Here is a 24,998-nt window from a genome sequence, read left to right as displayed (position 1 = left end):
GGGAAGGGAGGATAGATCCCCTTACTCACCTCTCCAGGAATGCCCAGCTCTGTCTTCCTGCCGAAGCGGGCATTACTACTTACCCTTCGTGCGGGATTGTGCTGGAATCATCCCAGACAGAGCCTCTTCTGCATGGTGACGGAGGTCCGGCTGCTGCGACTCGGCCCTATAGACCATTCGTATGCATGCCCTGGAGTGTATAGCTCACCGGCCCCCGTAGAGCAACAGGCATGTCATGGACAACCCAGCGCGTAGCTATGGTCGACACACGCTCGATGGCCGAAACTGGGGAGACTACAAGGATCTGGAATTCAGTCTGTCGCCCAGTCGGCAGTTGATCGAAGATCACAGGAACAAAAAATAAATACATTTGAAATAAACCTCCAGGCCTATGGGCCCGAAGGGAGCCATGTCTTCTCCTTAGCTAGGCAGAGAAAAACTGAGCTGCTGAGTGCAGGCTGAGGGGATATAGCCAGTAGGACCGCCCCCTGGGTGGGGCTGTTCAGCTTTGATGTTAACACATTCTGCCTAGTCACTCCTAAAGGAAGGCTAATACCCACTTTGTCAAGATTAAGGCTGTGTCCATCCATGAACGAAAAAGAGAAATACAGTGGATCGCTACCAATATATGATGCCCCCGCTACACTCAGGGATCAGCAAGGAAGGATCACTATCTACCCATCACCTACCCACAACTGACAGGTAGATCATAATGCATGGGTTTCCCATCCCGATAATGCATTTACTGCCAGGAATCCATCTGCCCTTGGCTCAGGTATGCAGACAGGAGGGTGTGCTTAGCTGAGAAAGAATCTCCTCTAGATGAAAAAAAAATGCCCATGAAAACTCCTATGATGTATGACATCATTTTGCCTAGGCCAAAAAACAGGAAAAAATTATATATCTTACTAATGTATCCATTTAGTAAGGTTAGCAGCATAAGAATTATAAATAGTTCACGTTGATTGAGAGAGTTTAGTTACGCTTTAAGAATAAATAATGATGTCTGCGCTCTGTGACTCAAAGGGTGAGGGGACGGTGCGACTGATAGGCACACTAATAATGTGAAACACAATAAACCTGTGGAATACACAATATAAAGCAATACTAAAACAAAGAACGTCAATAAATCTTCCAAATACATACAATGTGAAAAAAACAGCATATGTGAAAAAATAAATCAAAATGTGACTCATAAAAATAACAGATGTGATAAAGTATAGGAGACAAAAATATGGCAAACAACTGAATAAGTTTTATAGAAAGTCTCTATGTGGTGATCCCAAAGCCAGGTACAAGTGTTGAAAGGGGAAAAACTTCAGTGCAGACACCTCTTGTGCTTTCTAGCAGCTCACCTCACAGCTGTAGCACGGACAGCCCAAACAATCCTCAAATATACACTCAGTGGGTGGTGCGATATGCTAATATATAGCTAAAGGACTCAGAGCCAGATATCACATGTGGGAAAACAACAAGGGAATATATAGCGTAACTCGCACAGCAATGCACTCACTCAGAGAACAATGATAGTGGGCGTATCTCCAACGAACGTCAAGTTCATAAAAGCCTCCTGTGTGCCTCTGCTTATTACTCCCTGTCTTCCAGTAGCATCAGGTTACAGCTCAGAAGGTGGTGGTGAAACAAAGGGAAGGAAGACACATCGCATAATCCCGCAAGGTAGAACGCATTTAATGATAAAATATAATGTAAAAAACTCACACAAATAGCAGATAAATGGTTTGAATCCTCCACGAGCGACAAGCTCGTCTCCTACCGTCAGGTAATGCTTAATCTAGTGCTCCAATCCCGATGCGTATCGTCATCACGTGACTTTATCATTAGTTAGTTACGCTTTAATTACTTTCTTCTCCTACTACCTGCATTCTTCAATAGAAAAGTTTTAAGTAAATGGGCTTGAAAATGAGAAAATACCTCGGTACATAAATTTCGGCAAACCTCGTCCAAGCCAAAGTTTTGAAGTTCTCTCTCCTACTTTGCACTCCTAAGATTTTGAAACGTTTCAATAGACAATGTTTCATGTTTTGTGAGGAGCAATGTAAAAATAAGTATTTCTAAAGGCAAGATTTAAAGAACAAAACAAAAAACATGTCATGCTTACCTGCTCTGTGCAATGGTTTTGTACAGAGCAGCCCTTATCCTCTTCTTTTTTGGTCCCCTGCTCACAGTCTTGGCTCCTCCCCCTTGCCGAGTGCCCCCAATAGCAAGCCTCTTGTTATGGGGGCACTCGAGCAAGCTCACTCCCGAGCCAAACTTCTCTAAATAGACATTTTCCATTCTCATGGAGTGCAGCTCGCCCCTGCCCCCCACTCTCTCCAATAGCTCCTGCTGCTGTGTGAGCCAATGACAAGAGCGAGACCCTTGAGACGCTGCTCTCATGCACATTGCTGGATCAAGATGGGGCCCAGGCAGGGCCATCTTTTCCATTGGGCACGCTGGGCAGTTGCCCGGGGGCCCTGCTTGCCTGGGGGGGCCCCACCGGCTGCCCAGCAACTCCAGTAAAAAATTGTGGAGAGTGACGGGTTAGAACTGCTAATGCCCAGTTTGCGGAAATCACAGAGAAGATCCGATCCTCCATGAGTGCGGGGGGTTGCTGATGTAAGGGGGGAGTGAATACAAAAATGTAAGGGGGCACTGATATAAAGGTTCCCCCTCCTATATTAGTGACCCCCCTTACCTTAGTGTATTTACTCTACGGAAGGTGGTCTCTGGTCACCAGAGTGCCCCCCACATCAGAGTTCCCCTTTACATCAGAGTCTGCAGGATTCCCCCTTACAATGCAAGGGGGAACTCAGTCTGCGGACCCTGATGTAAGTGGGAAAAAGAAAGCAGTGGACTCTGATATAAGGTGGTCTCTGGTCACCAGAGCCCCCCTCCACATCAGAGTTCCCTCCTTAGATCATGATCTTCAGCGTTCCCCTTTACATAAGAGTTCCCTTTCACTGTAAGGGGGATCCCTGCAGATTCTGATGTAAGAGGAAACTCTGTGCTGGCTGGGTTAGAGTAACCTGACCTCCATGTCAATGAAGACATTTTATAGTTTAAATACTGACATTTGCATTGTTCGGCACTGAAAACTGTAATTTTAGGTACTTTTTTTTGCACTGGCAGTAAAAGATGTGGTTCTGCCAGTAAATTTTATGATTTTTGTCAGTAAATTCTCGTGCGTGATTGTGTAGACAGGGCCCCAGTGCACTGTATTGCCCGGGGGCCTATAATGCTCTTAAGATGACACTGGGCCCAGGTAAGTATAAGGGGGGGGGGGGCTGGAGGGGAGCTGCACTCAGAAGTTTATTTACCTTAATGCATACATGCATTAAGGTATAAAAAAGCTTCAGCCTTTAGAACCACTTTAACATGATGAAATTATTGTTACTTCTACCCATATCGATAAGAAATGATTTCATGAAAAAAATATTACAGGACCATTAAGCAGTTGAAGTATTTGGATTATTTTTGAACAATAAGGATATTGTGTAGTGTCACTTTTAAGGTCCATTCACACTTCTCTGGTCTTGTGCTATGTGTTAACGCATGCTTACCAAGTCACATGTTTTAAAGGCAGCCCATTAATTTTCCAGACACAGAAACCGACTAAAAAACTGACCTTTTCTTAGATGCAGCACAACACAACACATGGCAATGCACGTGTGCCGGAGCTGTGTTGCTTTACTGTGTTGGGAATGGCAACGCAACACCTAAAGCGCGCAGTATATTTTGCCATAACACTGACATTACTTTCATGCATTGTATTACAAGGATGTGTTGCCCCAAAATATTTCTCACTGTATTCAAAACCACCAACACACCCCTGCACCCATCATCTGTGACACCTGTCATAGGTCACTCCTCGGTGAGAGAAGTTTCCAATAAATATGTATTTATCAGCCCCTTCCCTTTCTGAATGAACTTGGTGAGTGATGTGAGTAGTAGTGAGTGTCTGAGCTTTGGGGTGCACACCCTAATGCAATACGCTGTGCACACCGATGACCCCCAGCCAAAACATTCAAGGCAAAAGGAATTCAAGTTAACAAATATGCTGCCTAATTCCAGTAATCTTTGGGTGGGTTTGTGCCTTAAAAAATACAGGCTAAAGCTGGCCATACACAATTACATTTTTTAAAGAATGTTTGTACGAACATTTCGTATGAAAATTATCATCAGTACATTCAATGTCATGACAACAGCAGTTCAAAAATACTTTAACCACTTAACCACTTCAGCCCCGGACCATATTGCTGGTCAATGACGGGCCACTTTCTGCGATTCGGCACTGCGTCGCTTTAACTGACAATTGCGCGGTCGTCCGACGTGGCTCCCAAACAAAATTGGGGTCCTTTTTTTCCCACAAATAGAGCTTTGTTTTGGTGGTATTTTATCACCTCTGCGGTTTATATTTTTTGCGCTATAAACATAAATAGAGCGACAATTTTGAAAAAAAATGCTATATTTTTTACTTTTTGCTATAATAAATATCCCTGAAAAATAGATATAAAAAAAATATTTTTCCTCAGTTTAGGCCGATACATATTCTTCTACTTATTGTTGGTAAAAAAAAAAAAAAAAAATCGCAATAAGCGTTTATTGATTGGTTTGCGCACAAGTTATAGCGTTTACAAAATAGGGGCTAGTTTTAAGACATTTCTATCAATATTTTTTTTTTACTAGTAATGGTGGTGATCAGCGATTTTTTTCGTGACTGCGACATTATGGCGGACAAATCAGACACTTTTGACACATTTTTGGGACCATTGTCATTTTCACAGCGAAAAGTGCTATAAAAATGCACTGATTACTGTGAAAATGACAATGGCAGTGAATGGGGTTAACCACTAGGGGGCGCTAAGGGGTTAAGTGTGCCCTAAGGGAGTGATAATTTCTGTAGGGGGGCATGGCTGTAGGCGTGACGTCACTGATCGTCGTTCCCTATATCAGGGAACAGACTATCAGTGTCACTGCCACACAGAAGAACGGGGAAGGTGTGTTTACACACACCCAGGGCCGTCTTAATAGCATCATGGGCCCCTGGGCAAAGTAATGCTCTGGGGCCCCTACAATGATGACAGTGCAGGTAAACAGACATCAAGTAGGTAAGAGGCAGACTGCCTCCCCTGTGTATCTATCACTCTCAGTGCCATCATGGGGCCCCCAATTTCGAGGCAGTGTGGGCTCAAGGACTAGCTGCTTTGGGGAAAGTGCAGGGGCCCCCCATGCAGTTGGGGACCCTGGGCAGTGCCCAGATGTGCCCTCTCATTAAGACAGCCCTGCACACACCTCTCCCTGTTCTTCAGCTCCTGTGATCGATCACGGGACACCGGCGGCGATCGGGTCCGCGGACCCACGGCTGGGCTCTTGAAGGCAACGTACAGGTACGTGCCTGTGCCCAGCCGTGCCATTCTGCCAATGTATATGTGCAGGAGGCGGTCCTTAAGTGGTTAAATACTGTTTTCTTTTAACATTCAATGTTGAAATGAATGGACTTTCCTGAACGAAAACCACATTCACTGTTAGAAATTGGTTCAGTTGAGAAACAATTTCCATCCTGCTTTTTCTCATCACTGCGGTCGACAAGAATCAAAATTAAACTGCCTTACATTTTTACATGAAATTCTATTAGTATATAGCCAGCCATACTCCACCCCCACTCCCCACCTTATTCTTGGTTTCTGAAGATGTAAACAACTTTCCCACTTAACCACTTGCCGACCACCCACGTGCATTTTACTGAGGGCGGGCAGCTTTAACATGCACAAATATGTACCTGTACATTGGCACTGTCTTCCAGGCTCAGGGTGCGACGGATTTTGTCAACAGGTTTAAGCCAATGATTCATTGCTAAGACCAGCTGATTGGCTGTGTCCAGTCACAGCCCAGAGCCCTGTGTCGACAAACACACAGGGCTCTGTACAGAGGGAAGGATCTGTATGTTTCTCCTCTCTGCTTTGCAGAGAAACTGAACAGATGTTTGGTAAAAAGAAGCACATATTACACACATTAATGCTAGTTAGCTTGATTACCCCGAAATGTTAACCCCTTCCCAGCCAGTGTCATTAGTACAGTGACAGTGTACAGTATTATCACTGATCACTGTATTAGTGTTACTGGTGATGTCAGTGTACCTCTCTGCCACTGTCCGTTACTGTAGTGTCAGATCGCCCACCTCACAGTCACAGTCCCACTATAAGTTGCTGATCACTGCCATTACTAGAATAAAAAAATAAATTAAAATTCCAATGTATATATTATAGTATGTAGATTTTATACCTTGCACACAAACCAGTCAATATACAGGTACTGGGATTTTTTTCCCCCAAAGACATGTAGCAGAACACATTTTGACCTACATTTATGAAGAAATTAGGATTTTTGTTTTTTTATTGTATATGTTTTATAGCTGAAAGTGAAAAAATATTGTTTTATTCAACATTTTTGGTCTTTTGTTTATATAATACAAAATAAAAAGCCCAATGGTGGTCAAATACCACCAAAAGAAATTATTAATGATGTGAAAAAAATTACTTATTTAGAAAATTTTATAACAAAGAAAAAAGTTTTTTGGTCTTTTTTTGTTTAGCCAAAAATAAAAAAACACAAGAGTGATTAAATACCACCAAAATAAAGCTCTATCTGTCTAAAAAAAATGATAAAAATTTAATTTGGGTATTTGCAGTGTTGCAGGACTGAGCAATTGTCGTTAAAAATACAACAGCACTAAAAAGCTTAAAATTGGCCTGGGCAGAAAGGGGATGAAAGTGCCCAGTAGGCAAATGGTTAAACCCAAAGGAAAACATTTATGAACATTTATTATATTGCAGTTTGCATCATTTCTTAGATGTGATGGCTGCATTTGTTTATGTTTTTTAGTTTTTTCTTGTATTTTCATCTGGTGATCGAGCCAGAAAGTATTTGTTTTTCAAAAGCTCTCCAGCAAAATGTATTAGTTACAGAGATGAGGCATACCATTTAAAGGAACACTAAAAGTACAATTTTTTTTTTTTTAAATAACATACATGTTATACTTACCTCCACTGTGCAGATCGTTTTGCACAGAGTGACCCGGATCCGTGTCTTCTGGGGTCCCTCGGCGGCTGTCTCGGCTCCTCCTCGCAAAAGCTTTCCACGTTCATGCGAGCTCCCTCGCATGGTGGAAAGCTTTTGCGAGCGCGCTCCCGTGATACAGCAGCGGCCATAGCCGCCGACTGTATCACTCGGCCCCGCCCCCGGCACGCCGCGTCATCCGCTGTGATTGACAGCAGCGCCAGCCAATGGCTGCGCTGCTATCAATCCGCCCAGCCTAGCCAATCAACGGCCAGGCTGGGAACCGAGCAGGATGACAAGCACGCGCCCGGGACTTTCGAACGGTGAGGTAAATAAAACGGGGGCCCGGGGGGGGGGGGGGCTTCGGTGCTGTCAGATGTTTTTTTACCTTAATGCATAGGATGCATTAAGGTAAAAAAACGTTTACCTTTACAACTCCTTTAATGCTGGCAGAGGACTTACAATGGTCAGCTTTTATTTATTCATGTAAAACCTTTATCCCAAAATAAAAAAAAATGTTTGCTGTAACAGATTATTAAGTGTGAGCTGGGGTTTGGCGTCAATTTGTTATTGTATTTAAATCTGTTAATACTTTTAAACACTCCCCCCAGACTGTGCTCTTTCAACCAGAGTGGGGTCACTCAAATACATGAGGTGTGTTACTGGCCAGATCACCAGGTGAAGAGGTAAGAAAGCCTAATACAATAAAACTGAGGCAGCCACCACATCTAATGATTGGTAAGCTGAAATATGGTAGACCTTTAATTTTGGGTTCAATGGGCTTTGCTATGTGTGTTGTGGGAAAAATCCGCCAAAAAATGTGCGCTCCGGCTAAGCTAGGTGTGAATGGGGCCTGAAAATGAATTTGGTGTGCTTACACAAGACAAATGAGGCTCCATTCACATCTGCGCATTTCCAAACACATGGCAAACCGCACGTTGCTGCGCATTTTAGAAATGCGCTGAAAATGCACATCATGCTTTCACTGTCATTAAATGCTAAAGGCACCCCAAGCATGGATAGCAAAAGCATGAGTTTGACCTGTGACATACACTCTGCAAACACAACAAAAAAGCATGATAAAAATGCACCACACTCCCCTCCTTCTGGAGTTTATTGTTGTAATATTAATATAGATGTGTAGGTATTTAACCACTTCCCGACGGCCGTACGACTATATACGGCCTCAGGGTGGTTCTACTTCTCTGGGGCGCCGTGTTTTCACGTCCGCCCCTTTCCGTGTTCCCCCGCTGCTTCCCTTGGACACAGCCAATCACAGATCGCCGTGAACGGCCAATCGGAGTGGCCGTTTGCTAGGCGATCTGTGCGGCCAATGAGAGATGATCTCATATGTTTACATATGAGATAATTTCTCATTGCCGGCTCTCACAGACAGCGGTGCTGTCAGGGAGAGAGGAGACCGATCTGTGTCTCTTGTACATAGAGACACAGATCGGTCACCTCCCCCAGTCACCCCCCCTCCCCCACAGTTAGAACACTATATAGGGAATACATTTAACCCCTTCCTCACCCCCTAGTGTTAATCCCTTCCCTGTCAGTCACATTTATACAGTAATTAGTGCATATTTATAGCACTGATCGCAGTATAAATGTCAATGGTGCCAAAAATTTGTCAAAAGTGTCCGATGTGTCTGCCATAATGTCGCAATAAAAATCGCAGATCGCCGCCATTACTAGTAAAAAAAAAATAATAAAAAATAATAAAAAATAATAATTCTGTCCCTTATTTTGTAGGCGCTATAACTTTTGCGCAAACCAGTCGCTTATTGCGATTTTTTTTTTTTTTTTTTTTACTAAAAATATGTAGAATACGTATGGGCCTAGACTGAGGATAAAAAAAATGTTTTAAAAAAAATTGAGCTATTATAGCAACAAGTAAAAAATATATATTTTTTTTCAAAATTGACGCTCTATTTTTGTTTATAGCGCAAACAATAAAAACCACAGAGGTGATCAAATACCACCAAAAGAAAGCTCTATTTGTGGGGAAAAAAAGGACGTCAATTTTGTTTGGGAGCCACGTCGCACGACCGCGCAATTGTCAGTTAAAGCGTCGCAGTGCCGAATCGCAAAAAGTCCACTGGGCAGGAAGGGGGTTTAAGTGCCCAGTAAGGAAGTGGTTAAAATATTGTGTTATGTGTATGGCATGGTATTTATGTGTGACATTCAGGCATTCAAGGTTATACATCAAAAGGTGTTTGCTGACCAAAAGGGTTAGTGGTCAAACACAGATCAAAGGAACAGCTGAAGACCCTTAGATGTGTTAATTTACCTAGGTGTGTGTGAGATGGCCTGTTAACCTCAAATGATAACTTCCTTACATACATAGGGAAGCATGTATTGATGGTAATTAGACTTGGGGAAGTTTCCATTGACCTGGAAGAACCACTCCCTCCTATGTGAGACCAGCATTTGAGGCAGTCAAGCTGGCATTCAGTCTGGTCTTCAATGAGAAATATGGCACATGTCTAGGAATTATATACTCTGTTGGACTTGTGTATCATCTGTGGAATTTGGACTTATTCTGTATTGGAAGTCAGTTAATTAAAATTGCGTTCTCTGGAGAGCCGGGTGTGAGTTGCTGCGAAACAACAAATTTCTAAACATCATACTAACATCTAAGATATCAATTATCTAACCAAAGTACTGGGCACTATACATCTACATCACTACACTTATGTGGGGTGTTTGTTGCGCGTAGGGCACCAATTCAAGTGAATGGGCAGCCCAATGTGTGAAAGCTCAAAAATGCCAAAAAACGCATTCAGGACTTTGAGTCCCTGCTACATGGAGATGTGAATGGGGACTGACAGCTGAGCGTCTCTGTCAACACCCTCATATGTTCTTATTTAAAGATGACCATACACTATGCAATCTGATTGTACAATCTATGTACAATTTCCATTAGATTTATCATAATTATGGAATAGAAGGACACACCTGAACAATCTATTCAAGTTGCATCAAAAAGTAACGGCCCCTTGCACTACATAGCTGATGGTAGATCTAAAGGATATTGTACAATAAGATTGTACAGAAAGTGGGTATAAATAACACAAGAGACGTTATAGTAATGAGGGAGGTGTGAACACGTCCAATCATGCCCTCTTCTGTGATGCAGCAAGAAAGTGCATGCTCCGAAAAAATTGTACCTTTACAACCCCTTTAAGTAAATACAATTCATAGAGGGATGGGAAATTTGCATTTGGAGGTGGCTTTGCCATTGGGGGTGGGAGATTTTTACTGGGACGAGAATGTCATTTTTGCTTGGGAGTGCGTTATTTACTTTTGACCTCTTAACTGTGCATTACGCACTTCTGGTCCTGCATTCCATATATTACATACAGTGGACCCAGTGTAGATTAGGTTCAGGTTTTATTTTACCAAACTTCTTTTAGCCTCTTCCACTATTAGCACAATTTGGTCAAAGCCACCATTCTCTGTGGGGAAATTGGTTCTCTTTAGGGTACCCAGGTCATATACACCAGTTGATGTGGCATGCACTGCTGTTAAGGTACCATGGGGTGCTCTATTTTTAAATTTGCAAATATTGTAAAAAATAGCCTGCATGCAGTACATTCAATTGATTCATGAAACAAAACCTTAAGGGCTTTTTCACACCGGAACGCAGCTTGTTTTGCTACACCGGATCGCACTGTACTGCAGTACTATGCAATCTGGTTGCATATACTACCTTTGGTGCAATCCAGTGCAATCTCAGCCCATTCAAAAGAATGGACTGAAAGTCTAACTGCACAGGAACGCAGAATGCGTTCCTGTGCAATTCCGGTGTGAATTGGCATTTAGACCATGCCATGTACAGCGGCGTAGCGTATCTCACATACGCTGCGCCGATCTATTTGTATGTGAATCTACCCCTAAGAGTTAGTTAGGTTTTGCCTTTACTTCCACTATAAATTTGGCCCACATTTCTGAGGCGTTAGGAGTTTTGAGAGGCGGGCAAAGACATACAACATGGCACAGTCTTGCAGACCCTAGGAGTTTGAAAGGCATATAAATAAAAATGAAAGAAAAACAAATAAAAACAAGGGAAGAAAAAAAAAATTAGGTAGATTAAAGGTTCCAATGTCGAGTAGATGAAAGCCATGTGACCATTGGGGGAATTATAGGCATGTATCGGCTAATAAAAAAAGGAACGAGAGTGGGGTGGGGGGTCAAGGGGGATTGCCCTATACAATTGGCTACCTAATTTTCCAAATTTACAGTCATGCTTGCAAAAATATATCCATATACTGACTGTCATTATAAACAAATGAAGGTACAGTAATGCAGCCAATGCAGCCACTACATCTAATGGTTTGTAAGCTGCAATATAATTAATTTTCCCTTGGGTTTAATACTGCTTCAAGGACAGACTTATAGGTAGATTCAGAAAGAGTTAGGCCGGCTTATCAGTAGATAAGCCGACCTAACTCAGAATCTACGCCGACCTATGTTTAAGTGTATTCTCAAACAGAGATACGCTTAAACATATCTAAGATAGGACGGCTTGCGCCGTCCTATCTTAGGTTGCAATATTGAGGCTGGCCGCTAGGTGGCGCTTCCATTGCGGTCGGAGTAGAATATGTAAATTAGTAGCTATGCCGATTCACAAACGTACGCCCGGCCGCCGCAGTACATTTACGCCGTTTCCGTAAGGCATTATCAGGCCTAAAGTTATTCCATCTAATAGATGGAAAAGTAATGTTAAAGTATAGCCGCCGTTCCCGCTTCGAAATTCGAAATTTTTACGTCGTTTGCGTAAGTCGTCCGTGAATAGGGATTTACGTCCACGTCGAAATCAATAGGCCCAGTGTGCCGCAATGCACACTGGGAAATGTAGGCACCCGGGGGAAGGGCAGTTAAAAAAAAACGTCAAAAAAGGAAGGTCAAGCCCCATTAACATAACACACGCCACCTTAGACACATTTAAATTAGGCGCCCTTACGCCCGCCCACTTTAGGCTACGCTGCCGTTACTTAGCAGGCAAGTACTTTGAGAATCAAGCTAACTTACGGCGGCGTAGCCTAAACACGCTAAGCTACGCCGACGCAAGTTTACACCACTCTACCTGAATCTACCTATTAGTCAGCATAATGACTGATATAGGGCCACAGTTTGACTACCAGGTGTAAAGACAAAGCTAAATATATTAATTATTTTGCTCTTTGTCTCCAGTGACCAACCCAGAAAAATGTATGACAGTGGGCATCCAACTATATTTCAAAATGCATCTATCCTCCTGCTAGCCTTTTAGTCTGCAAGGGCAATTTAGAGTACTTTAATAAGCAGGCATCCCTATATGGTTACACACTATTAGCCAGATTCAGAAAGACTGACTTAAGTTTGTGCGGGCGTAGCGTATCTCAGATACAATACGCCGCCGTAACTTAGAGAGGAAGGTACTGTATTCACAAAGAACTTGCGTCCTAAGTTACGGCGGCGTAGTGTAAATGTGCCGGCGTAACCCCGCCTAATTCAAATTAGGCAGGTAGGGGTCGTGCTCCATGTAAAATACCCGTGACCCCATGTAAATGAGGGCCGTTGGTACGGCGCATGCGCGTGCATGCTCAGAATCACGTCGTAAATACTCCTTGCTGTCGACGTGAACGTAAACTACGCCCAGCCCCATTCACGTACGCTTACGCAAACGACGTAAAATACGAAGGCTGTTCCGACGCCTATACCTTGCATGGGCTGCGCCATCTTTTTGGTGGTTTATCTTTACGCCGGAAAAACGCCTTACGTAAACAGCGTATCGTGCGCAAGTACGTTCGTGAATAGGCGTATCTTGCTCATTTGCATATTCTCTGCGTAAATCCACGTACACGCCCCTAGCGGCCAGCGTAAATATGCAACTAAGATACAACGGCGTAGGAGACTTACGCCGGTCGTATCTTAGCAAGATTTAAGCGTATCTCAGTTTGAGAATACGCTTAAAGATACGACGGCGCGGATTCAGACTTACAACGGCGTATCTAGTGATACGCCGTCGGAAGTGTTTCTGAATGTATGCTAGTTGTTTCCAACTTACATTACCACTGCATTTTACATAAAGGGTACATAGTACATATTATTTGGAACTGATGATTTATTTGTGAAACAAAACTGCATGTAGTAAAATCTGAAACAAGAATCAGATTGTGTGCCAAAGCCTTGAGCCAATTTTTTTGCCATCAAATGATAATGTGTTATAATTGTTTCTATAATAAGATACCGAGGCATAAAGAGGACATGTAGAACATTTTGTAGCTGCATTAAAGCAAAATCCTGGGCTAGATAAACATTTGGAATAGATGCATGTTTATGGTTTTACCTGTCAAAGGATTTGTAATTCTGGACAGCCAATCTTGATTTATACAAATAACACACAGTTCTGCGTACAGAGGAATTCCAGGTATGGATACATTGGTATATCTTGGGGCACTGTAACTATGCACAGCTCTAAAAGATGAAAATCCCTGTAGTAGATACCAGTACTACAGTGATCTCCACCAGCTTCTGGGTCCCAAGCCAAGCGGCTGCCCTGCTGCATTGTGAGCACAGGAGATCACCTGCTCAGGACAGGCACCATTGAGAGAATGCTTTGGGTTTTCTCAATGAATGCAAATTCTCTGATTGGACACGGTGAAGAGTGTGATGTTCACCTTGTCCATTCAGAGAACACTTTGCATTCATTCAGAAAATGCAGAGTGATCTCTGAATGCAACCATGCAGAGCAGGTGACTTCCTGCATTCACAAGGCAGTAAAAAAGTTGCTCAGCAAGGGACCCAGAAGATCGTGGAGATCACTGTATTTGTGATGTCTACCATGTGACTTCCAGCTTCTAGAGAGATCATGCAGGTATGATATGTAGCACCCCCTTACTTTCAGTATGGGCACTACGCTAAAGTTAGTGGGGAATGGGAGAGTTATTTTGCTCCCATTCGCAATTTGCTAAATTTTGGGCTGCTGTCATTCCTGAACTGTTCTGTAGGTCAGTCTGCGCTGCATGGGTGTCGTCACCGCCCCTGGGCGACAGGTGGCGCTAGAGGGGTTCTGGCGGAGCCGCTTTTCCCCAGCAGCCAATTAGAGGAGTTTTCCCTCACTGAGCATGCTGGGGGAGAGTATATCTGTGGCAGACGCCATTTTTCTAAGTTCTTCGAGGGTTCCAGGTGCGGCACCCACCTTCAGGGTGTGCGCATCCAACGGACCCCGGTGACGGCCTACCAGACCGGGGTCACACTTTACGCGGAGTTCCATGTTCCTGAGAGGCGCCCCAGTGACTTATTGGGTTCCCAATTCTTCCCAGGCAGGATGCCGTTTGATGGGGGGTCGGCTTGAGGAGAACCCAAGGGCAGGTTGTCCGACAGGGCTTGATCGAACCATCGGGGATCTGGTGACCGGAATGTTGACAGGTACACTATTGCTGTCATCCGGTGACCTATGCTTAATCTACTGGGAGGATTTGCTTAATCTCAATTTGTTCATTTAGCTCATTCAAGTAATTGGCATGTGGCAGAGACCTGTTTCCTCCCAGAAACCTAAAGTGACACTTCGGCTGCCAGACTCGTAGCAGGAGTCTGTCCGGGGGCACTTCACCCACTCTGGCTAGAGTGGCGACGGATTGCAATTGATACTACGGAGAGCAGGATTGCTCGGTTCATATCCAGGCCTGATACTGCAAAGTTCTCTCTTGCTTCATCAACCTTTTCTCCTCATTTGATGTTGATGTTGGCCATGTTGGGCCGGGAAATAAAGCATTTAAAAACCTTTATTCATTGACTGGACATTCGCTCACTACTCTGCTCATAAAATACACCCCTAGACAACACTGAGGTAACTTAATATGCCGATCCCAACAACAACCAGTGGCTCCTTCGGGGTATATGCATAGTTACAGCGATCCAAGGGGGATCAACGTAACTATGTAAATATATCCAAACATAGCTTTAAGCAAATCTTCTTCTTTGTTCAGCAATGCAGTTTCCTGTGTCACCTCTCCCTCTCCAACTTTCTCACTGAATCAGCACCATCACTTCAGGGAGCAGACAGCTGACCTAGGAAGTAGTAATGCTAACAAGAAGTAGTAGTTCAAATTAATAAGCCAATAAAACATTAATGACTCAAGGTTTTTGACTGCCCGATAGCTAAATTGAATGGCCCATCCAAATGTATGCATTGCAGTAATGTACATTACCACAATACTGCAATGCATTCATTCTGAATGGCACCTTGATGCACTATACTAATGCACCTGTGTAGCACCATATCGACAGTAACACGCCAAAGTGCCTTGCATTGTGGCAGAGAAAATAGTCTGGTTATACTGTAGGTCCATTGTAAACGGGCTGCTTTAACACAACATGGTAATGCCAATGTGTTAATGCAACAAAATGGACTGGCCAGATTTGAATGGAACTTTAGTATAATTCTTGAACTTTTGAGGAAAAAATAACTTTGAAGGGAGAATCTCAATTGACAGGCATGTTTTCTAGCATTCCAAACATTTCTTCAACACAAACTGTACTAAAAGAGAAAAAAGAGAAAAGGGAAACTGCCGCTCCAGGTGAGTGCACTCAGCAATCAGTGTCCTCTCAGAAGCGTGGGTGCAGGCAATGCATGGAGCGAAGACTGGAGAAAAAGACAGGACAGCCGCACACCCACGAAATTCTTAAAATGTTGCTTTTAATAGTAAAAAATTGAAACAGCACTACAAGTCACAGCAGACAGTGGGGTGGATCGCTGACGCGTTTCGCACTGGGGGTATCAGAGCTTAGTCATAGCTAAAACAAAAATGATACACAACTCAAATATATACACACCTAAACCAAACCTGAACCAGTCATGTGATCCACCTTCACCTGTGGCCAACCATCGCTAATGAGGAGGGATGGTAAAAAACAATCAATGGTGATCATCTGGGAGGCTGGATCACATCAGTGGTGAAGTATAACACACATATATGTAAAAAGAACCCAAAGCTACAGTAAGCAATAAGATGGAAAAGATAAAAAAACGGTGAACAAGCCAAGTGCAAGATGTATATGAAAAAGACACGAATCTTCAATTAAACAAAAAATCATAAATAAAATCTGGTGACAATAAATATACAAATATGACTAAAGTACAATACGTGATATAGAGCAATGTCATTAAATGCAAATATAAGTGCATGTGTCTCTATTCGACATATAGATCAACATTTAATGGGGGTTATATAAGGTGGGGATATGCTGATGTAGGGGGGGCACTGATATACGGGAAAGCTCTAATGCAAGAAAGGCACTATGGACACTGATATAAAAGAGGGAATTGATGTTAGGGGGGAGCCTCTGAAGTAAGAAAGGACAGTGACACAATGGAGGGACTGATGCAAGGAAGACACTATTGTAAGGGGGGGTGGGAGACACTGATTGCGAATTGAAGTAAGAGGGGACATTGCTATAAAGGGGCAAAATGATGCAAGGGGAGGCTCTGAAGTAAAAGGGGACACTGAATTAAGGGAGCACACTGATGTTTAGGAAGGACTCTGATGTAAAATGGGGAATTGATGGGGGCGTGGCCTGGAGCGGCATGGGATAGGACGCTAGGAAGCCGAGCTCCGCCGGACGAATATCCTTACTGAACATCCTGTGACTATACTGTAATTAGTGACCCAGGATTACTCCTACATACCTCGGATGCCCCCGGGATCATGTCGCCGCCGAAAAAAACCTCTGCAACCACCTATAAGCTGGATCAATACCGACAGGAGAAGGACTCCCCAAGCAAAGATGGCGGCGCCACAAGGCCGGCGGAGACACCCATCTGCGCAGACACAGCAAAGGTACTGCAGGCTATAACCACTTGCCAAGAGGCTATCACTGTATGCCAGACAACCTTTACGGCTCGGATAGAGGAGGTGAAAGTGGACATTTCCCTGGTGAGGCAGGATATGCAGAAGCTGAGACAGAGAGACTTACTGAGACGGAGGTCAGGCTGGGCACGGTGGAGGACTCCTTCCCCCCTCTACAGCACACCACTGAGGCCATGCAGCTGCAGATAAATCAGCTCTTGCAGAAGCAGGATGATTTGGAGAACAGAACCCGGAGGTGCAACCTCCGGTTCATAGGTCTCCCTGAGGGGGTGGAGGGGAAGGATCCCTTTGCATTAATCGAGTCCTTATTGTGGGACACTTATGGTACGGAAGCATTTTCCCCCATGTTTGGCGTAGAGCGAACACACCGTATGTCAGGCAGACCACCACCAGCCGGTGCACCCCCCCGCATGTTTATCGGCAAATTCCTCAACTTCAGGGACCGAGATGTTATTCTGCGCCTCAGCAGGGAGAAGGGCAACATCCCATTTGGTAACAAAAAGGTTGCTATTTTCCCAGATTTCTCCGCAGAGGTGCAGCGCAAACGTAAAACCTTCATGGAAGCTAAAAGGCGCCTCCGCATAAAGCATGTGAAATATGCTATGCTCTTCCCAGCCCATCTGCGTGTGGAGGGAGAAGATCGATCACACTTCTTTGAGGATCCCGAGGAGGTCATTGCGTGGCTTGAACAGAGGGAGATGTACAGATAAGCGGTCCTGTGTCTTGTGCCTGATCTTATTTTCTATTTTTCTCTCTATGTCATTTTTTTTTATTTTTTATTATCTGGTGGGCCTTTGATTTCACACTAATCTGCCACATCACTGGGAGTTGGGGCTGCAGTCTGCATCTGAACATTGCTCTCTGTCAATACTACCCCCGTGTGTCTATGGATCCAAATATTCACCCGCTCTCAGACCACCCCAGATGAACACTGAGAATGCAGGTCCACTGCACCTTCAACCACCTGATCCTCCTGTATTGGGAGACCCGCTGGTGCTTCTGCCCGCATAGGGATCTGAGTGCATGATTTGTTTGCCAATAACCTGGGCACTCACGGAAAAAGTTTTTTTATTTTTTTCCCTTTTGTTTTTTGCTTTTTTTTTCTGATCTTTTTTTCTCTCCGGCAGAGAAAAGCCCTTCGCTAGTACGCTCACGGTGGAAAGTGAGCACGGTCCTGTAATGTGTTACGTTACGCAGCGAAGTTTCGCCCCACGTGCTGCAGTTCGCATCCTGAGATGGACAGAAACAACTGACACTGTACTTAATCTATTTTTCATCGTTGCTGCCACTCTATCTGTAGCAGCACTGGTGACCCTTATTTTTTCTCATGATCTGTTGATTCGCAACATTTTCTTCACAGGATGGGCACTGTACTTGCCATGTTGGCAGTTAAGGGTAAACGCCCACACCAGTTGGGGAGTACAGTGCAGGGCAGAGAGGGGGGTTTCATGGGTTCTACTTGTTAGAGACGGAATGTTTTGTTATGTTCACAATTGTTCTTTTTGGTACCGTGATACTTTTTCTAGGTTGCTAGTGTACATTCTCCCCAGGAGATTATCTAACGTAATGTGTAATTTTGGGGGTAACCTGGATCCTGGAGTTTCATATCCCACGCATATTACCCCATGGCCACACTAAAGTTCCTCACCTGGAATGTCCGTGGGGTGAGAGACCCGATTAAGAGGTCGGCTGTTTTTGCGCTGCTCAAAAAACAGAGAGCTGATGTGGTGGCCCTGGTGGAGACTCATGCTGAAGGATCGGTCCAGAGGGCACTTAGACGCCTGTGGCTGGGATGGGCTTACCATTCTGTCCACACCACACACTCAAGGGGGGTCTCGATTTTGATCGCCAAGACAACACACTTTGAGCTCCAGGATTCAGAGATTGACCTGTTAGGTAGATATGTTTTCCTAAAAGCCAAGCTGCATGGGGATACAATATTATTGCTAGCATTTTATGTACCACCCCCGTTTCAATCTACTATCCTCACAGCTGGGTTTAACTTTATGGCTCTACACCCTGACGTACCTACGATATGGCTAGGTGATTTTAACAATGTGCTGGACCTGTCGTTTGACAGAATGGTGGGCCCACCCCCTCCTCCTCGCCTCACCGCCCCACAAGATTTGCGAGACTCCTAGCTGACTTTAATCTTGTTGACTCGTGGAGATTCAGGAACCCTACATCCAGGGCCTATTCCTGTTTCTCCGCTTCCCACCACTCAATGTCCCGCATAGACCTCATACTCCTATCTAAGTCACTTCTTCCTAGATTGACGGGTGCGGAATTCTCCTCTGATCATTGCCCATACTGGGCTGAGCTCTCTCTCCCCCATACCCGCCCGCCACCCTTTTGGAGGCCGAATCCTTTCTGGCTAACCTTATTCCCGCAGGACGATGACATTGTCACTGACTGGGAACAAAACTTTGAGACTAACACTGACTCCGCTTCACCACACAGTCTGGGAATCGTTTAAAAAACATGCACGCATGACACTTACAGCCCGCATTAACAACCTGAAAAGGACCTCTGCTGAGGCTCTGAACAAAGCTACAGAACTCCTTCTCACAACAAAAAGGGAATTTTTGGAAGATAAGGCCGCTAACTTTAAACTATGTAACAGGACAGTAGACCAGCTACATTGGGAGAAACCTAAGCGCAAACTCTTATTTCATAGACAAAAGTCGTATGAACATGGAGAGAGGGCCGGGAGGTTGTTGGCCTACCTGGTGCACTGCGAGGAAAGACCCCCATTTGTCATTTCACTCCGCTCTCCTGACAATGCACTCGTGACGGAGCCTGCACGGATTGGGCCACTGTTCCGAGACTTCTTTTCTAACTTGTACGCCACTGTAGCTCCAGACGACGACTCCCTGATAGAGACATTCCTTGCAGACTTACCCATTCCTCGGCTAACCGAGGAACAGACTAGAGACCTAGAAGCACCATTGACAGTGGAGGAGATCTCCAGGGCAATAGCAGAGCTCCCTAGGTCTAAGGCTCTGGGCTTGGACGGCCTGCCTGCAGAGTTTTACTCTACTTACTCAGGTATACTGGTCCCCAGGCTCCTTGCATTATATGCCTCCATATTTGAAAGTTTCGAACTCCCGACCTCTATGAGGGAGGCAACTATAGTGTTAATTCCCAAACCCGGAAAGGACCCACATCTCCCGGAATCTTATCGCCCCATCTCACTGCTTCAGGTGGACGTCGTCAAGATACTTGAAAAAGTGCTTGCTCTCCGCCTGAACACAGTAATTCTGTCATTGATACATGAAGACCAGGCCGGTTTTATGCCGGGCCGGAACACCTCTTTTAATTTAAAGAGATTGTTCATTAACCTTAAGACGACACGCGACAACCCAGGACCCAGGGTGATTGTAGCCTTGGACACCGCCAAGGCTTTCGATTTGGTTGAGTGGAGGTACCTTTGGACCTGTTCGGTCTGAGCCCTAAGTTCATAAAATGGGTACAGCTCCTCTACCAAACTCCAGTGGCCAGGGCTCTGGCCAATGGATGGCCCTCGGAACAGTTTCCCCTGTCTAGGGGTACAAGACAGGGGTGCCCCCTGTTGCCGCTGCTATATGCACTTGCGGCAGAACCCCTCGCAATAGCCATACGCTTGCATCCAGAGATAGAGGGACTGCAGAGAGGAGGGGTGGTGGAAAAAATCAGCACCTATGCGGAGACACCCTATTATACTTAGATGACTCGGGTAAATCCCTGCCTCTAGCATTAGACTTAATAGAGTGCTTTGGCGCATTCTCTGGCCTCCGGATAAATTGGGACAAATCCCAGATACTCCCCCTTGACCACTTTCTGCCACCTCAGGACAGGGCACTACTACCCCTTCAGAGGGTAGATGTCATCAAGTACCTGGGCATCTGGACCACCCGCGACCCTGCGGACTATGTGCCACTCAATATCACGCCACTATTTGAAATGCTGAAACAAAAGACACAGGTGTGGGCCCGCCTCCCATTGGGAGTGATGGGTCGCATAAACCTTGTGAAAATGGTCCTGCTGCCTAAGATATTGTACATGATATGGCACTCCCCGGTGTACCTGGTGCTCAGGCATTTCAAAATACTGGAAACATTTCTTAAACCGTTTATCTGGGGGAAAACTAGGCACAAACTTCCGTGGCACAGGTTGAAGAACCCGACAGACCTGGCTGGAGCAGAGTTGCCTGACTTCAATGCCTACTATCTTGCTGCCCAGCTGTCACAGATTTTTCATATTGACAAGGTGGACAGGGACAGGTTTCTCCACTTTCTATGCCCACGAAGGACGCAGCCGACACCAGACCCGCTAGTGGCAGTGGCGGGGCGAGGGATCAGTGACAGATCGCCATTCACTACTATACCACTACAAAAAGGTGTGGAGTATGGCCTCAGACAGGTTGAGCATTACAACACCAATCTTTCAATAGTCTCCGAACTGAATTCGATCTGCCGAATCAGATGTATTTTAGGTATATCCGACATGCTTTCCGCTCCCAGTTCCCCCAACACGATCTTTCTTTCACTGACAACCTCTTAATGGCGGCAATAAAATACCCTGATCCTAAGAAACTGATCTCTCAATTCAACACCATGCTAACACTTCCGAAGGCAACCACAATAGCATATGCCCTGAAGTCTAGATGGGAGGGGGAGGTGGGCTCACTGGAGGATGATGAATGGAGCGATGCCCTGGACTCATGCAAATTAGTATCCCCAAAACTGTCAGATCGACTGACACAAATCTTCATCACACACAGAGCGTACCTTACGCCGCTTAGAGTTTCTAGGTACAAGAGTAACCACCCTGCCACCTGCCCAATGTGCGGCCAAGCGGTGGGCACTTTCTACCATTTAATGTGGCAATGTCCCAAAATCCAGGCATTCTGGGAACAGGTAGTGCGGTTCTTGCACGACACAATGTGCTCTCCCATAATGTTGCAGCCAAAGCCGTGCCTCCTGGGTATTTTCCTGGACCCGGAGCTTAACAAATTTACTAAAGTGCTCCTGCATGAAACGCTATTTGCGGCACGGAAAGTCATAGCCAGGGTCTGGATGAGGTCCAATCCACCAGAGTTCTCGCAATGGATAGCGGAGGTCAATAATGTATTGCCCTATAAGAAACTGGTCTACTCCCATAGGGGGTGTCCCTCAAAGTACAACAACATATGGGACAGATGGCTCAAGGAATCTGCAACCTGTACTTGATCAGGACAGGTCATGATGTGGCCTCCGGGTCTTCTAGGTTCACCTACGGTCTATCTACACTGGGGGGGGGGGTTGTATATCGCAGCGCAACATGTACACTGTATGGATATGACCAATTGTTCATGGTACCAACAACTAAGTCTTGAATAATGCATACAATAATGGAGGATGTTGTTCCATACCTTTATTGAGAGATACTGTTCGGAATGCACAATATTTGTCAAAACAGCCTGTTGTATGTATTTTTTCTTCTTGCTCAATAAAAGCATTTAAGGAAAAAAAAAGTGGGGAATTGATGTAAAGGTGGGGAATTGATGTAAAGGGGGTGCTCTGAATTAAGGTGGGACACTGATGTAAAAGAGGACACTGATGTAAGGGTGGGGGGGCTCTGATGTACGAGGGGACACTGATGTAAAGAGGGATACTAATGTGAGGTGAGCCATCGATATAAGAGGGGGACACTGATGTAAAGGGGATACTAAGTGCAGCATATATGGATTTTTACGCACTTAGCATAGCGCTTGTGGTTTCTCCTCAGTTGTGCCCTTGAGATGCTTCTTGCATCAACACTGAGCTGCCACTTAAGTAAACCTACCCATTGACTTTTTGATGGGCTTATGGACTATTTTATAGATCTTTAAAATATTTACTATATGGATTAAATTTAGAACCCCAGGCACACACCAGCACCTACATCTTTGCGCCAATAACCAATTTGAATAATTACTAATGTTAGGTCGGTCATTGATATAAGGGGGGGGGGGGGGCACTGATGTAAGGTTGAATACAATAGCTCCGCTGGAGGGATTCTGCCATCAACACTCACTGTGTTGAAGGGGCAATTGAGAAATTTGCAGGAAAGAAAATTACATAATCTATGGCCTCATTTACTAGATAGTTGAAACCTATTCAGGGCTACATACCACCACCCCCCTCCCCCAACACTCAACTGAAGGGAGGCAGGGGGTGTTCTGTGTTTACCTATGCACAAAAGTACTGGGTATTTCCAAGACAGTGAAGGAGTGTGGGGGAGGTAAGTATAGGTTGCTTAAATTTCCTTACATAATTATACCTGTTATTTGTCCAGTATGAGTAAAGTACAGGTTTACATAAAATTTTCTTTGCAGGTTAAAAAAGAAGCTACAAACACTGTATTAACATATTAGAATTATAGTTTTTAATGGTAAATGTTTTTAAATAAAAATGTATCTAGCAATTACAATTAGTAATATTTTATCATTTTAAGGTGCCCAAAGCTCCAATCAATTATAACTAACAGGACATTTTAGACAAACACATACACACACTTTTTTTATTCAGTACTATGATGTTTTACTGATTAATCCTGCAAATGTTTAATCATTTGGCCAATATGCATAACAGCAAGACTTATAAACTGCATAGTACTGTCTGCTGAAAACTAACTGCTGAAAACTGTCATTTATGAAGGTAAACAAGCATAAAGTACCATTTAATTGTATGGATAGTTTAAAATTAGACATTATATGCTATAGCAAGGCAATTGCACTGGTTTCACTAAATCACTTCATTAACATATAGCAAGAATATCATATTAACAGGTATCCAATTAAAAACCAGAAAGTGGTAAGAATGTCTCTGGAGTGAAAACATTCAAAAAACACAATCAAGATGCATGATTACCTGGGAAAACATTTTGGGGAAAATCCCAGACCTCAGTTTTAAGCATGCTGTACAGTGTGCATACAGCCTTCTCTGATCTCATTTAGCCTCACAAACACCTTGCTTTGTCATCCTGGTAAGCTTTTTTATTCCATTCCCACATTCTCAATAAACAAACACATATACAATTCCTCTAAAACAAGAACAGAGGTTTTAGGAACCAATTGTTCTAAATTAGCTAATATATTGGAATAAAAACAAGCCTGTTAGATTTTTAATCTTATCTATTAATGTGTGACAGTGTGACGGGCAATGAAGGGTTCAAGGAAATAAAAATTGCAGGCATGTCATCTGTACTAATAATCTAGCAAGATTGCCCTGTGATTGAACAAGACTTCTTAGACACGTTTTTATCCTTCATGCCAATTGTATAAAGCAAGAAAAAGAGAAGCTAATTAAGCTAGCCAGTTGCACAGTTCATTACTCACCCTTGGTGCTTTGAATATTCCATTTTGTAGCATCACGTTTGCCTTTTTCCTTATCAGCCTGACAAGAAAGAGATCTGCGGCCAAAAGCTGTGCCTGGACATATAAATTAACAGTATTATTTTCTTTTCCATTCAGCAGTTATATTGCTGTTAGAGTTTACAGCCTTCTACTGCAGGATTAATCTCAGTCTTTCCTCACTCCCTCATCCATTGTCATTCAAAGCCAGAACGCTACTAACAGCCAATCAGCTGCTGCTCACCATACTGGGGGCCTGCTTTGTCAGTTAAGACTCTAGGTGGCAGATGGAAGAAGTGCTTTTGTCCTGGTGGCTGACGGCAAGGTCATAAACAAGTAACCATCAACTCTCTATTGAGAATGTAACGAGCAATAGCTAATTTATCGGCAGCTACTAAAAGTGAAATACTGCAATTTCAGAACACTATGAACCACAGAAAGATAACCATGTATTTTTAGAAAGGGTAAATCATGTACTAGGAATTCTAAAAAAATCCTACTGTATGATAGACAGGCAGACCTGTTATTTATACATGCTAGAAGTAGGTAATCTAAAAGAAATGTGTTAAAGTATAGAAAGGTCTACTTGCTGTTTGAGGTCAAATTGTATGCAAGACTGTATACTGCAATGGTTTGAATTAATTACCTGGAGGAGCATGATACGGGGTTGGGTTCGGAGGATACTGGGTTCTAATTGTACAGAGTGGTGGTTCGCTTATTGGTTGGAG

The 24,998-nt window shown here is 44.1% G+C and overlaps 1 protein-coding gene across 1 annotated transcript in view; it reads right to left on the bottom strand.

The window, feature by feature from the left end:
• Positions 1–24,717, bottom strand: part of PSD (pleckstrin and Sec7 domain containing) — a 371,343-nt gene extending 346,626 nt beyond the window's left edge. The window contains exon 1 of the mRNA XM_040362362.1: positions 24,256–24,717. The gene's annotated coding sequence lies outside the window, so the exon portion shown is untranslated. The remainder of the gene's footprint in view (positions 1–24,255) is intronic.
• Positions 24,718–24,998: the final 281 nt, after the last annotated feature.

The sequence above is a fragment of the Rana temporaria genome, chromosome 8, assembly GCF_905171775.1.
Source record: "Rana temporaria chromosome 8, aRanTem1.1, whole genome shotgun sequence".
Classification (NCBI taxonomy): domain Eukaryota; kingdom Metazoa; phylum Chordata; class Amphibia; order Anura; family Ranidae; genus Rana; species Rana temporaria.
This window is presented reverse-complemented; position numbering and strand designations above follow the sequence as displayed.